Genomic DNA, 14,812 nt, shown 5'->3' on the forward strand with positions numbered 1-14,812 from the left:
AACTTCCAGCTCCCAGTCCGGGACCCATGCCGTTTTTCAGACTGAGAAGTCTCACTAAGGGCAAGGTCCTTGAGGACGTCAAAGCTCCCCACTTGACAAAGACTCCCATGTATCTTTTATATTTGGGCAGAATGTTGTCTGTCTTCGAGGAGTCCTCCCTTTTCTGGTGGAGTCTATCTATGAACTGCTTAGCACTTTATGGAGGCAACCACCACCCCATGCCTACAAAGGTTATTCCCCTACTCTCTAAGGATGAGAGGGGCACTTACAACCAGGAATGTCCAGGTCCTCCATTGGGGAATCCATAATTTTGAGGCTTGAGGAGTCCATTCGTATGAGGCTTGTTACCAGGACTGTGGCTCTGGACAGAATGAACTCACCCACTCCTCGCTCCACCAATGGGAGTCTTCAGAAGGCCCCCAGCCCCATTATTTCTTCAAGATGAGGTCACTGGGTTCTGAGCACTGGGAATTCCAGGAGTGGCTGTTGTGGAGTGGGTGACAGTTAATGGAAGGACGTGACTCCATCTTGTGACCTGTCATGAGCATTTTTGTCTTCCCTCAAAGAATGGTCCCAACACAGAATTGTCTGTTTCCAACTTCATAAGTGATACTCACAGAACAGCCCCCAGGAAAGGGCCTTTACACCCTCAGGATATTATAGTAATGTTGTGAAGCATTAACACGGAGAACTAATAGATATTCCTAAAGAATAGATATATAAAAGACTCTGTTAGGTGAGAAATCTATGTCTCTGAGCATACAGATTTTCTTTTTAAATTATTTAATTAATTATTAATTTACTTTTTTATTTGTTTTACTTAGTTACACATGACAGTACAATGATCTTAACATATCATACATTTTTATCAGATGGGATATATTTTCTCATTTTTCTGAGTATACAGGTTGCAGAATCACATTGATCAAGCATGGGCTGGAGATATAGCTCAGTTGGTAGAGTTCTTGCCTCCAATGTAAAAGGCCCTGGGTTCAGTCCCCTGCACCACCAAAATAAATATTAATCATTATTTTATACTTGGTGCTGATCATCAAAACCAGGACCTCATACATGACAGCCAGCATTCTACCAGTGAGCCAGAACTCCAGTTCCTTATATAGCTTTTCATATACTATTCCTCTGCTTATTGAAGATCTGTTTCAATGTGCAAAAGAAAAAAAATATTTTGTTTCCTACAAGAATTAGAGCCAGAATAAAGCTGTGGGGAGGGTTTTTTATTGTAGGTGTTAATTGCTTTTTATTTTCTCTTTAAGACTCTCAGTTTAATCTTTCAACATTTAGATGGTGTAAGACCCAACTTCAGGAGAAGTAAAACAAATAACAAATGAAAATGAATTGGCATATTCCATGAAAACATGTTCTGTGAAACAATCTGAAAGTGGAAAGTGCAAACAGTTTCTAGAAATATGAGGAAAACGAGATAAATTATATGAACATTAGCAAACTTGTCTTTCTTGGTCTTACTCTTACCTAACTAATATACTTCTATTTCATTTTTTTCATTCCTGTTACCTACATCTAATATAAAACCATCAATACCCTATATTGGATTATTGCATTATCTTTCTAGTAGGTCTTCCGCTCCCATTTTTCTCCCTTTATATATCATATCCTCACCAGCTGAGTTCTCTTAAATTTTGCTTGCCTGATAGGGAATCATAGTATACTGGTTCAAACAGAGACTCCAGAACCAATCTGCCAGTTTTAAATCCTAGATTTTTACCCTACTAGCTGTCTAACATGGACATGTCTATTAATTTTTTGAGCCTTAGATTCTCTACTATAAAGTGGAGATAACTACAGTACATTCTTGAAAGCTACTTGAAAATTAAACATATTAAGCTCGCTAAAGCATTAGAATAATGTCTGGCAGAGAGTGAGGGCTATAGTTATGTTCTTAAAAGAATAAAAATAAATATTATATTGGGAACATGCTTGCAAATGTTAAGTAACTTCTCATTGCTTTCTTCCTTTCTTTCTTCTTTCTTTCTTTCTTTCTTTCTTTTCTTTTCTTTTCTTTTCTTTCCTTTATTTGCATTTGTAATTCTCCATTATTCCAGAACCTTTCACAAGAAGCTTCCTGAACTCCTTTCTTCAAAGTACTCATCATCTATTCTGCCTATTTGGCCACCATATGTTCCTTGGTTTTCATTGCCACTTACATTTTCATGCCTCAGTCTTCTCTAATTAGAGTTTAAGAAGCTATTTTTGGCATTTGATGAATTTTATTTTAGGTATATGTACTAATTATGAAAATAATAATAAAAGGAGTAGTCAGGTATTATGCCTAATTCTTCATATGACTTATTTCATTAAATTCTCATGACTACTCTCTGAAGGCAGTATTGCTATCCTCACATTATAGTTGATGAAGCTGGAATTAGTCTCATAAATTTCAATGCTGATTCATAAACTTTGCTGATATTATAAATTAAATTAAAAATTATCAGACTATGCTTTCCTTAAAATAAGACAATGTTTTGACATGCTTTTTTTTTTATAAAAAGACAAAGGAACTTTAGGCTGCATTAGTTGAGTGGTTTGCTTAAGTTCTAGGAGGTAATGAGTCCTTTTGTGTGCTATATTTTCTTTAGCTAGACTACACTTTAATTAGTATATTCAATTGGGACTTGTGTGTGTGTGTGTGGTACCAGAGATGAAACCCAAGGCCTTCCACATGCTAGATAATTATTCTACCAGTGAGCCGTCATCCTGGGGCCTTATATTTAAGTGAGAATGTTGATAGAGCAGAGCAATTCTGAGGTAGGTTGACCCATTTTTAAAGACCTGCTCACTCAGAGGTCACTTTGGTTATGACATCTTTTCTGAATTCTATGCTGTCTATAATGTCATGCTGAGCCTAGAATGTGTCTGTTATATCCTTCTGCCTTATTTCATTTCTTCTGATTGAAGTGATCAAGGGAGAATATGTGAAAGAAAAAGTGTATAGGCTCAGATTCAGAGAACAGGAAAGACTTGGGGGGCCAGAGATAGTGAAGATGGGTTTTCAGTGAGAGTCAATTACATAAAAAGTACAGAAGACAATAAAAATAATAGTAGTAAAAATATGGATACAGAGGCTGTTTATGATATGTTAAGAGATTTTTAAAAAGCAAGACACAGTATTGCATATGTACTGTATCTATACTATAACAGAAAAATATTCTTAAGACATACTAGACACAGATTTATCAAAAATGAAAAAAGTGCTTCTTTTATGGTAGTAAGACTATAGGCATATTTCTCTTTTCCCTATTTTCTAATTTTATAATTTTATTATATAAATTTTTATTCCTTACAATTTGGTATTTACATGATAAGGTTTTACTGTGCTGTCTTTGTTCTCTGATTCCAGGCAGAGGGAAGACTTCTGTCTGATATATACCATAGTCACCCAGCATATTCTGTCTCTTCCTTATATGAAAGACTTTCAGGAAGCAGGATTTCAAAAGCTGCTTATAACACAGCAAGAATAACTAATACAGGCTAGCATTACTTTGAGTGCTTACTTTGTGCCAAGCACAAATTTGTACTTGTTCATCTAGTCTTCACACCAATCCTGTGAGGTTGATATTATTGCAATTTTAATGATGTTATTTTGGGAGTTTTCATGATTTGCACAATGTAGCATAGCTAGCAAATTGTTGGAGCGAGGATCTACATCCATGTCCTCCTGATGCCAGACCCTGATCTCTGAATGACTGATGTTATGTCATTCAGAAACAGGCCCACATTTGGCAGGGAGATGAGGGTTTGGGAAGAAAAGAAAGAAGATCCAAAAAAAAAAAAAAAAAAAGAGGATCTCACACACAAGGCACATCTCGAAAATAGTGATTTCAAACATCATAAAATCAATTTCTCTGATAAAATTTGTTAGTAAGAGTAAAATCTTAATTATTTAGAAGACCATGTGGCATTAAATCTTCTTTGTAATTATATATTAGTTATAAAAGCACTACAGTGTGTTTTTCCTTATTGGTATCAAATTGTATATTATTGGGAGCAATGAAAGTTATCAATTTTTTTGGCATAGGTTGAAAAGATTAGTTATTTAACAAATTCACCCTCTTTTTTTCTATACAGATTTGGCAGAAGTATTTTGCAGCAAAAGATACAGTCTATGCAGTCATTCCTATAAGCAGTTTGGATGGGAATTGAAAGAGTAACAGTACGAATGTCAATGCTCTCACCTTAGCAGTTAGTTGCCTTTATTTTTCTTGTGTTTGTATCCTCTTGATAACTTTGAAATTACAGCTTTGAGGGTTCTTATTATGCTCTAAGTGCCAAATATAAGAGGTTCCATAATATATATATAATCTTTGGTTTTTCCTATTTCTGATTAAGAAATGTATTTAAGTTATGACAAGGAAGCATAGTATAAGTTTATCTTCCTGAGTAATTTTCAGATTTCTTTTATTTTTATGGTTTTAACCAAGCTATACCTCTGTCACTCTCAAAACCTTTCTGTAACAAATCATAAATTTCAGACTTTCAGTGTGCAAACAGGAAAAATGTCATATTTCAAATCTCTTTTTATGTGAGTAAAATAAACAATAGAATCCTAGTAGTTAAATATACTGACTTCAATTGTCTTCAGTTATATTTCTTTAAAAATTGCTTATTTACTTCAGGAAAAATCTTAGCTGTATCTTCTATGCATATTTAATGTTTACTCTTATAATGCTTCTGAGGGGAAAATTTTTTTTAAAATAATTTTCTCCGCAATTAGGTAAATGAGAATCTATAGTCCTAACATGCTCTTAAAATGATAATAACTTATTTTGCTACTTATGGACCAAGCTAATTGGAAGTGAAAAAAATTTTGGCAAAACAAATGATACCACTTTTCTGACTTACTCTCTATGAAAAGGATTTTAGTCTGGTACAAAAACTTATAAGTTATTTATCTATAACTCACAGGATGTTTTCTGAATTGTATATGTTGTTTTTCTTTTTTAGAAATTCTGTATGGCTGGCGTTGTGGCTCAGTGGTAGAAATGCTTGACTAGCATGAGTGAGGCCCTGGGTTTGATCACATAAACAAAGGTTTTGTGTCCACCTACACTAGAAATATATACATTTAAAAAAAAATTCTCTAAGAAGTCAGTGATGTGATAAGCTGCTATTTTCCAAAGTGAGTTTTTTGATTTATTATTGCTTTTTATATTTTGCTTATTAAACATTTTTATAATTCTAGGATTGTGCATTTATTTATTCTAACTCCATTCATCAGTTTAAAAAAAGTAACAGTGAAGTCTAAGGGATCAGTTTGAGGATCAGGTTGCAGAAATTTGAATACTGTATTTACCAGCTAGAAGATGTGTAACTTTGAGTAACTCATATATCCTCTCTGTGCCGTGTTTCACACATGAGTAAATAGATGTGTATACTCTGATATGTAGATATAAATATTCATGTAAGGCATTGACAACATTAAGTGCTTAATTAATATTACGGTTTTATGATGTAGGCTAAAAGCGTATTTCCTTATAAAAGTCTTTTATTCTCTAAATTAAAAGAAGGGTTACCTTGTATGCCTGTTCAGTGTGTATACTGAACAATACCACCTTTCAGAAGTTGCCTTACAGGCTAATATTCTGTCTTTGCTTCCATCATTTTGATTTTTTTCTTTCTAACTGATCACTTCCAAATAACCTTTGAGATGAAATCACTGAGGTAGTTTTTTTACCCAGAGCTTGCCTACATATTGGCATTTACTGAGGTTTTTTTTTTTTGTTTTGTTTTGTTTTGTTTTTCTTCCTGGAATAATGATAATACTAACTATAAAAATAAAAATTGTAGATATCATTTATACAATTCTCAATGCAGTGCATACACTTTGCCTAGCAATCTGTACTCCTGGTGACATTTCATTTTCAAGACAATTCTATGAGGTTGGATTTCTTAAGCCCATTTTACAGATGAGGAGGAAGAGAGAGGACACACACATATAAATGCTTGCTGCCTCTCCATATGGTACCCGTATCCACCTGGGATTCTGCCAGAAAAAAAAGCCATCACCAGTTGTTATTTCTTGGCCTTGGACTTCTAGCACTATGAACCAAAAATGAACTTCTTTTCTTGATGTCACCCAGTCGCAGGTATTTTTTTATAGTAACTGAAATTTGACATGGGCACATATAAGAAGTTTTAGAATGCTAGAGCAGTACTTCAGAAAAAAGCTATTAAAATGGCACCAGACTACTTTTGCTCAAAGTATTTCTCATTGGTAAATAAGACTAAGGTCTCTGCTATATTTTGAAGACTATGATCTCAAAGAGAAGGCAAAGTAGAAACAATTCCATAGTTTGAGAATATTTTGGAGGAGAAGATATAGCTTTCAAAACCCCTTTGTTCAATTTTAATTTTCACTTTGAACATAATATTATATGTTTTCTACATGTTCTTATAGGATAATATGTATTCTGAGAGATGATGTGTTAAAGTAATTGATATTTTTTGTTTGGTCATGTGTGTGAAATAGAAAGTTTTAAATGTACAAAATAATGTATACATTGAATAAATTATTTTAAATTTGTTTTCATTGTATAGGTTAAAAGGAGGAGAGGGGAAAAAACCTAGCTGAACCATTTTTCATAGGATCATAATTTGTTTGGCTGACATTGATAAAAAGTCGCTTTACTATGTAAATTTGTCAGTCAAAGATTAAATTTAGTATCTCATTAAGTTTCTTCATGTTCCCTCAGCATTATTCTTATTACTATTAACTCCAAGTTTAGCCTCCATCTTGCCCTTTTCTTTTTGTGTGCCAGCACAGTAGCTGCTGAGCCTGAATGCATCGGACAGGTTCATGGAGCACACAAATCCTCAAATGCTTCCCACAAGCACCAACACAGACAGGATGTGTGCTAAGAGATACAGATCACAGATATCCCGAGACTGGGACTTGAAACACAGGCACAGATGGACCCAGGTCCACATGTTCACCTGCCAAGGCAGGGTGTCAGGCACAGGTGACACCCAGTTGGTTGCACTATTGGTCTAGAAAGAGTTAACCTGGAAGGTCAGGGGTTAGTGGTTAGCCAGATGAGGCTCCCTCAGACATTCCTGCAAAGTAGCTAGAAACTTCAGGAATGTGGCCTTTCCAGACCTAGGGAGAGCTGCCTTGCTGGTTTACCTGGGCAGCTAGCTATGAGCTGAAAAGAAGCCATGCCTTGTCTCTCAGCATGCAGGAAGGTGTTTTGGGGCTGTCCACTACCTTAGTCTCTGCCACTTAAAGGAACAAAGAGAGAGGGCCTGAACTCAGCCTCACCCCACTCCTGTGGCCATGCAGTTGTTGTCCAGATGCACACATGCAGGAATTCTAGCAGGCACCCACAGCGCCCTGTACTGCTGGAGTGACGTTACCTGTGCAGTGACAGTCATATGTCATGTTCAAGGGTGTCAACACAGGCAGTGTCCAGACACAGGCGCAGTGATGCACAGGTGCTCAGCACTCCTGACTTCACCCTCAAGGCATCACAGAGGCCTCTCCTCCTGGCCTGGCAGCATGGGCCTAATCCTCTGTCACCAATGGATCTGTACACTCGGACCTTCTGCAGAAGGGACAGAGATGCCTGTTTCTGACCACATGGGGGCAGAAGCAGCCCCCATCTTAGGGCAGTCTTCCTGGTGCTGTGGTCCCACCGAAAGGTAGACTCTGTTGGGGAGGCTGAAGCAGGTGTGCAGAGCCTCAGACCCTCCTGCAGCAGCTGCATGACCCAGTCTTCTCTGCCCTTCTTGGGACCTTACTTTCCCATCTGAAAATGAGAGGTGGTCTCAAAACCCACCTTCTAAAGCCGCCTTTAGCTTGAAGTAAAACAGTCAGCAGAGCAGCTATGGGAGGTGGGAGCACCAAACCCCTGCACACCCTAGACACTTTCCTCTGTAAATGGATCTGGAGCGCAGAAACCATTTACAGAGGAAAAAACCCCTCAGGGCTCCCATCAACTCTGAGCCAAGCAAAGGGAAAGAAATGAGTTCTCTAGTGCCCCCTGAGGCCCCCAAATCTATCTCATCTGTCTCTCACTGAGATAGATGTGAGGGTGGTTTATATTCTTCTCCTCCCTGCAGACAGTATGGCCGCACTTGGGCCCAGTCTGGATACTAGAGCATACACAGGGGTGCATTGGTGCAGCTGCTGTCCTGCAGAGTGGATGCGGGGGCAGGGTGCAGTTCTCTCCCTCATGGCTCAAATTATTGTAGAAATGTTGTGCACCCTCAGGGCCACCAGAGCTAAGTAGCACACAGGCCTTAAGTGCAGTCTCACCCATTCCATGTCCCAAGGGTATGTCAGCAGGGGTGGAGTGAGGAGCCCCTTGTGCTCATGTGTGTCAATGCTGCGTGAGGGGTGTTCGTGTGCTTATGTGTGCCTGCCCTGGCCTCCTGCCATTCACTTTAGCTGACACTCAGCACAAATACGGTGTGAAGGCCTCAGGGACCCATGTTCCTTACTCTGGGAATCTGGGCCTTCATTGGTCCAGGCCAGCAGTGCTGGTTAGAGTTCACTCTGTGTACAATTCACAGGCACTGTGAGCCCTAGGGCCAGAGCCCACCAGGAAGTCCTGATAGGGGCACTAGGCTATGCTGTCTGCAGAGCTTTGGGGCAGAGGTCATCCCCAAGTGGGGAGAGGAGTGGGTACAGGTGGGATCTCTGCCAGACTGCCAGGTGGAAACAAGAGGACATCTGGGCAGTTCCTTCACAAAGAAAACCTTGGGTGGGATGTGCTGAATCATCACGGATGGTGCTGGAGGGAAAAGGAAAGGGCTAGAAGGGGTCAGGTGGTCAGCTGCTGCTCTGACTCATCTGAGAGCCCCCTCAGCTGTTCAGGCTGCAGGGTGGATTCTCAGTGCTGGGGTAGTGTCTTTCCTGACACACCCTGGCACATGGCAGGTACCAGTGTCTTAAGGACTGCCCATGGAGCAACCCAATGTGGCCATGGGTGGATCCAGCTCATACCCTGATCTGGTACCTGCTGGGCTCTGGGCTCTCTGAGCCATTCCTAACTTGACATGGCTACCTTGTCCCTGGGCAGCACCATTGGCTGACTGCTCCCCTCTGCTACCACCTGCCCTGGAATCTCTACATACCTTCCTGTCCCCAGAAGCTTATTAAGAGTTGGACTACAGATCTGGGAGGCTGAGGCAGGAGGATCACACGTTTCAGGCCAGCCTTAGCAACATAGCCGGCAATGTAAGCAACTTACAAGACCCTCTCTCTAATTAAAAAAAAATTAAAAGGGTTGGGGATGTAGCTCATTGGTAAAGTACCTCTGGGTTCAATCCTCATTACTGAAAAAAAAGGGTACTGCCACAGGTACCCTCTTCATCAGAGAGAGATACCTGAAAGTCTTCTGCTGAAGAAGCCTAGGTAGACATCCTTGGTCTTCAGCAAGCACTGCCCAAGCTGGAAGGTAAGGTTAGATCTAAGGGTGCATAAGTGGGATGTGGTGCTGTTCTGAGGACCCTGCCACTGACACAAGGGTGAGGCAGAGTGCCCACGAACACACAGCGACAGGCAGTGGTCACACCATAGAGGGTCTGAGATCCTGCAGACCAAGTGCTGGCTGCCTGAGATCTCCCGATGCTTATCTATGTTTCTCCTGTGAAGTGCCTTCTCTGTCCACCAGCGAGGGCTTGTGGGGAATTTTTGCTGTCTGGGGCCCCACAGGGCAGGATTCAGGCCTAGGAGAAGCAGATATGGAAGCTCAAAATAGAGAAAACTAGTCAGAGTTGCCTGGTAACAGCCTTGGCCTTCTCCTGGGTAGAAGGACACAAGAAAAAGCTAAAGGCCACCTGCTGAGAGCCTGACACTGATGGTGGCCCAGGTGCAGGCCGGTGTACCAGATGCCCCCCAATGTCTCATGTCCTTGCCCCAGTGTGGCCTGAGTCAACCTGCACACGGCATTTGGGGTGGAGCAGTGGTAAGTGTTCAGGAACAGAACACAGAACAGCAGCATACACTCAGGTGAGTGACAGGGAGCAGTGGTGCGCACACAGGTGTGTACCCGGGGACAACACGTGGGTGTTCAATGCAGAGTGCCTGACGTGGAGCATGCTCCCTCACACAGCCCGAGGCTGCCCAGTTGTCTGGGGCTGTCCCTTCAGTGTTTCTTCATGCTATAATACTGTCACCTTGTGCTCAGTAGGTCACACCTCTGAACCAGCTGCATCAAGAAGAGGGCATGGGGGCTGGGGAGGGGGCTCAAGCGGTCATGCGCTCGCCTGGCATGCGCAGGGCGCTGGGTTTGATCCTCAGCACCACATAAAAATAAAATGAAGATGTTGTGTCCACCGAAAACTGAAAAATAAATATTTAAAAAAAGGAAGAGGGCATGGACACGTGAGGCCCCACCTGGAGGGCCAGCAGCCCCTTCATCAACACCGGTGTCTTTGTCATGTCGGGATTGTTGGAGGTAGGAAGCTTGGGTGGACCAGATCACTGTCCTGGCTTCCTGATGTATAGACCGAGTCTGATTCCAGGCTCCCATTGCCACCCAGCCCCAGTCCCTGGGGGGCAGGTTGACAATGACATCCTTTGAGGTGCACTTGTGGCTTTGTGCATGGATGTCCGGTGAGGCCCTCTGGATGTGTAAGTTCCTATTCCTGACTAGGCAGGCTCCCCTGGGACCATCTCATCTCCTGCACTGTGTGAGGGCAGGTGGGGCAGCCCTGAGTGCTGTTCCCTGGGACCAGGACTCTGCTGCTGAATGGCCATGACCCCAGCTGTGGCCCCAGGTGGGGATGTGTTGAGGCCCTGTGCAGAGCCAAGATGCAGAGGCTCATGACCTGATGACAGCCACCTGGAAGGAATGGTGCACACATCTGCAGCCGTACTTCACCCGTATGCATGAACGGTCAACACAGGGCCTTGGGAACCTAGGCAGGGCTCATCTATGGCTGCTCACTCCAGTGGTGTGTGGGCATTTGCAGGCCAGGTCCAGGGGCTGCCCAGTTCCCTAGAACCTAGCCTGTGATGGCAGGAGGGACTCAGGGCCCTGGGCACCATCTAGCCTTCTGAACAGTGCAGTTCCTACTCCCACCCCAGCCCCCACATGCAGCACTGAGGCAGAGAGTAATAAAACATCCACCTCACAGGAGACAGCTTTATCTTGTTGATCGGAAGTCTGCCAGCCCAATTTATGATGGGACATAAGATCTCCAAATCTGAATTTATGTGCCGGAGTATAACGAGAGGTCAATGAGATTGAAAGTGAGCTCCTGAGAGGAGCTGGCAGGCTCACTCCCAGGTGCTGTAAGGAAACTTCACAGTCTTTGTCCCCAACTCCAGCCTGGCCCAACAGGGAAAGGACCGCCAAGGAGAGCCCTGCCTGAGAGGCATGCCGTTTGGTGTACGTGGGAGAGAGAGGGACTCTGTCGGGCGGGGCCACAGCTGTGGCAGGAGTCTTGGAGAGGGCCAGCCTGGACCATCTGTGCTGAGGATGCAGATCTTGTGCCTGGTATCAGGCCTGGCCCTCAGCCGTGGGCAAGCCCCTGTTCAGAACAGTCACAGCAGAGCTCTGGCTCTGGCCCAGGGACCCACCGCCAAATGGAGTTGCCATGGGTGACCATGAACCCATGGCCCCCACCTAAGCCCTCTGGAGCCCTCTGTCCTCATCACCCCCTGGAGTCAGGGGTGGGGTAGGAGGAGGGTTGGCTCTGTCTTGGGTGGGCACCTGGCCAGCAGGAGGCTGGCTTTCTGTGCCCCAGGGCAGACCCTGACTTTAGGATTTATACAAATAAGTGAAATGAAAAGTGCTGGCAGCCCTGATCTGATTACAGCCATTCATTCTCTGGTCGTTAATAATTTGTGCAATAAAGGGTTGCGGCTGCTCCAGTGTGGGGGTGGCTTCGGCTCAGCCTTCCCTTGGCACCGGCTTCGGGAGCTGGAAACATGAATTATTAGTTTCTTATCGCTCGGACCACCATCGCTCATGCTGTCAGGACCTGGTGGGAGCTGGCAGAGATCCCCCGCTTCCTCTGCTGGCCCTGAGCTGCTGCTTCTCTTGGAGACTCCCGGTGGGGCTCAGCACTACCCCACCCAGCCCTTCTGGGAGTGTGACCCCTGAAGCAGGAGGCTGCAACAGGCATGGGAGCTGCAGTGCTGTGCTCTGAGCCTCAGATCCTCTCTGTGAGTGAAGCCAGACCTCACATGCCAGCAAAGCACTGGCCCAGGGAGGGTGGGGTCCTTATCAGGGTGCTCTCCAAGGGGCACAGACTGCCTAGTCCCTGGCCAGAGAGGAGAGGAAGTCCCCTCTGGGAGCCACAGTGCCTTAGGCAGTCAGAGCTCCATCACCTGCAGGACAGCCAGGGGCTTGAGGAGACCCTGAGGAAAGGGATGGTGCTGGCTAGGGTCTGGGTGGGGGTACGGGGAGCCTTCTGTGGGCTTTGTGCCTGGTCTCCTGGGCTTTTTGTCTGCACCTCCAAGTACAGCTGCTGAGGTGTGTGGGCTGGGGGCTGAACTCCAAGGCCACAGCCCAGATGGTGACCAGGTGGTTACCGTCACAGAAGCACGCACCCTCCTGCAAGGCTCCCAGCCAAGCTGGGGAGTGCAAGGCTAAGGCAAAGCTGGGGTGTGGGAGGAATGGGGACCTGGCACCCACCTCTGCCTCTTGCCTGCCAAGCCCCTCCAGGTGCCTCCTGGGCTGTAGCCCTACTTCATCTCTGTGAGGATGTGGAACCTAGAGGGTAGGCCTTGCGCCCACGGCTGTTTGCCCACCACTTCCTGGCTGTGTGGCCTTGGAGAGACTGTCAGTTCTTCCAACCTCAGTCTGTAAAATGGGAATGAGGATAAAAGGAGACAAAATTAGTATGTACTGAGTGTCTGGGGTGTGTGCAGGTGTAATAGGTGGAGTGGGGTGGCCCCTGCAGCCCTGCATGCTGGGCAGTCCCATCCTTTAGGCTTCAAAAAGTCTGACCACATTCCATCTGCTTTCTGTTTTCTTAACATCTGGACAGAGTTGTAGTGAATGTCCCAATGTACTTGTCTCCTCCCAGGTCATCTCTGTCATTTCTGGGTCACCTTCAGTTGACTGGTTTCCTCTTTTCCTGCTGGGCTGTGTTTTTTGCTTCTTTGCACACCTGTGAGGGTGTTCTCTCTCTCTCTCTCTCTCTCTCTCTCTCTTCCCTTCCATCCCTCCCTCCATGTTTATTTTGTTTATTTATCTTTATGTGGTGCTGAGGATCAAACCCAGGGCCTCATACATGCTACACCTCATCTCTGAGCTAGCCCTCTTACAGTGCCTGGGCTGCACAACATAGCTGACCCCATGCCCTCTGCAACCTGCTGAACACACCCTCAGCCCCAACAGCTGCCAATCCACTTTTTTTTTTTTGGTAGTAGAGATGAACAGAATGCCTTTATTTTATTTGTTTATTTTTGTGTGGTACAAAGGATGGAACCCAGTGCTCACACATGCTAGGCAAGTGCTCTGCTACTGAGCTATAGCCCTGCCAATCCAATTTTGCTATGGTGTTTTGGTTAGGTCTGGGGCTTCCTGAACATTGCCCAGGGAGAGATTGAAGGGGCTCTGTGGGCAGGGGCTGGGAGGCTGCAGCCCCTGCAGCATCCAAGTCTGGCTACTTTCTACCTCTAGGGCATAGACTTTCTTCTACCTGCTGTGGCAGAACAGGAAGCCCCCACCCTGCACCTGGCACTGAAGACCACTCATCAGGGCCTGAGACACAGAGCAGCCCTGGGGTCCCTCTTTCTAACCCTCTGCATCCTTGATGCCAGTTTTGAATGCCATTTCTGCCAGGAAGCTTCCTGGATCCTGCAGTCAGAAAGCATCCTGTTCCTGGAGCTTCTGAACACATCCAAACCGTGGTATTCTGACTCCCACAGAAATCCTGTCTTCCTCTAACTGGACGGGAGCCCCAGTGGATGGCACTCTGGCATTCTTGGCTCATGGTTCTTTAACTGAAACCAGAAGAGAAGAGCCAACCAAGGGCACAGTCCTTCTGGCTGGGCTGTGGGCAGGGCTGAGGTCTGCGGGATATCTGAAGGTCCGGAGGCTCCAGGCTTCCCACAGGCTGGGCTCTCAGAGGGCTGCTCCTGCTGGGGTCTGCCCTTCCCCATTTTTCTGGTCCCTCTGCTCCTGTCCCCTGTGGCCTGTCTGGCCACCTCCCTGCTACCATACCACACCCTCTACCTAAGATGGCTTCCTCCTGGCCCCAGCTCACACACACACAGAATCCCTTACCCCGGGAGCATTCCAGGCATGCACAGCCAACTGACTTGGCCCTGGCCAGGCTATGCATTAACACAAAGACAGCTGGCTGGGTTTATCTCACCCAGGTCTGGAGCCCCTGAATGGGGAGCCCCCACCCCCACTCTATGTGGTCGCCTCTAGACTGATTTCATTTATCACTGACCGAGGATGAGTAATTTTATTGTGAAGCACAGTTCAGGGTGATAGATGAGGGAGCAGGACAGGTGTTTGCCTTACTGTCTTCCTCTCCAGAGGGTGGTGGGAAGGAGAATCCTGCCTCTCCATAAGTGGAGACTGGCAGTTGGGGAGGAAAGAGCCCCGTTAGGGTGGCTGGCCACGCCAGATGGGAGTGAGGAGGCAGGGAAGGCAGACCAGGTCTCCCTGTCCAGATAGGGCAGGACCAGGACATAGCCATCCCCCACGTCCTGACTAGGGCTGAGGGCCCTACAGGTGGGAGTATGGAGGGGCAGATGTGTAACTCCAGCATCCAAACAGAAAAAGTTGGGATGCTTTCCTCTGAAAATTGCCACAGCAATCAGCTTCTCTTTGAATCCATGTGTTTCTGTTTGGTTTCCTTTTTT

The 14,812-nt window shown here is 45.2% G+C and overlaps 1 long non-coding RNA gene across 1 annotated transcript; it reads left to right on the plus strand.

The window, feature by feature from the left end:
• The first annotated feature begins 13 nt into the window (after positions 1–13).
• LOC144372643 (uncharacterized) lies at positions 14–6,559 on the plus strand. Its single transcript, XR_013432592.1, has 2 exons — positions 14–4,218; positions 4,981–6,559. It is a non-coding gene; the product is annotated as an uncharacterized LOC144372643 (long non-coding RNA).
• The last annotated feature ends 8,253 nt before the right edge of the window (positions 6,560–14,812 follow it).

The sequence above is a fragment of the Ictidomys tridecemlineatus genome, unplaced genomic scaffold, assembly GCF_052094955.1.
Source record: "Ictidomys tridecemlineatus isolate mIctTri1 unplaced genomic scaffold, mIctTri1.hap1 Scaffold_140, whole genome shotgun sequence".
Taxonomy (NCBI): Eukaryota; Metazoa; Chordata; class Mammalia; order Rodentia; family Sciuridae; genus Ictidomys; species Ictidomys tridecemlineatus.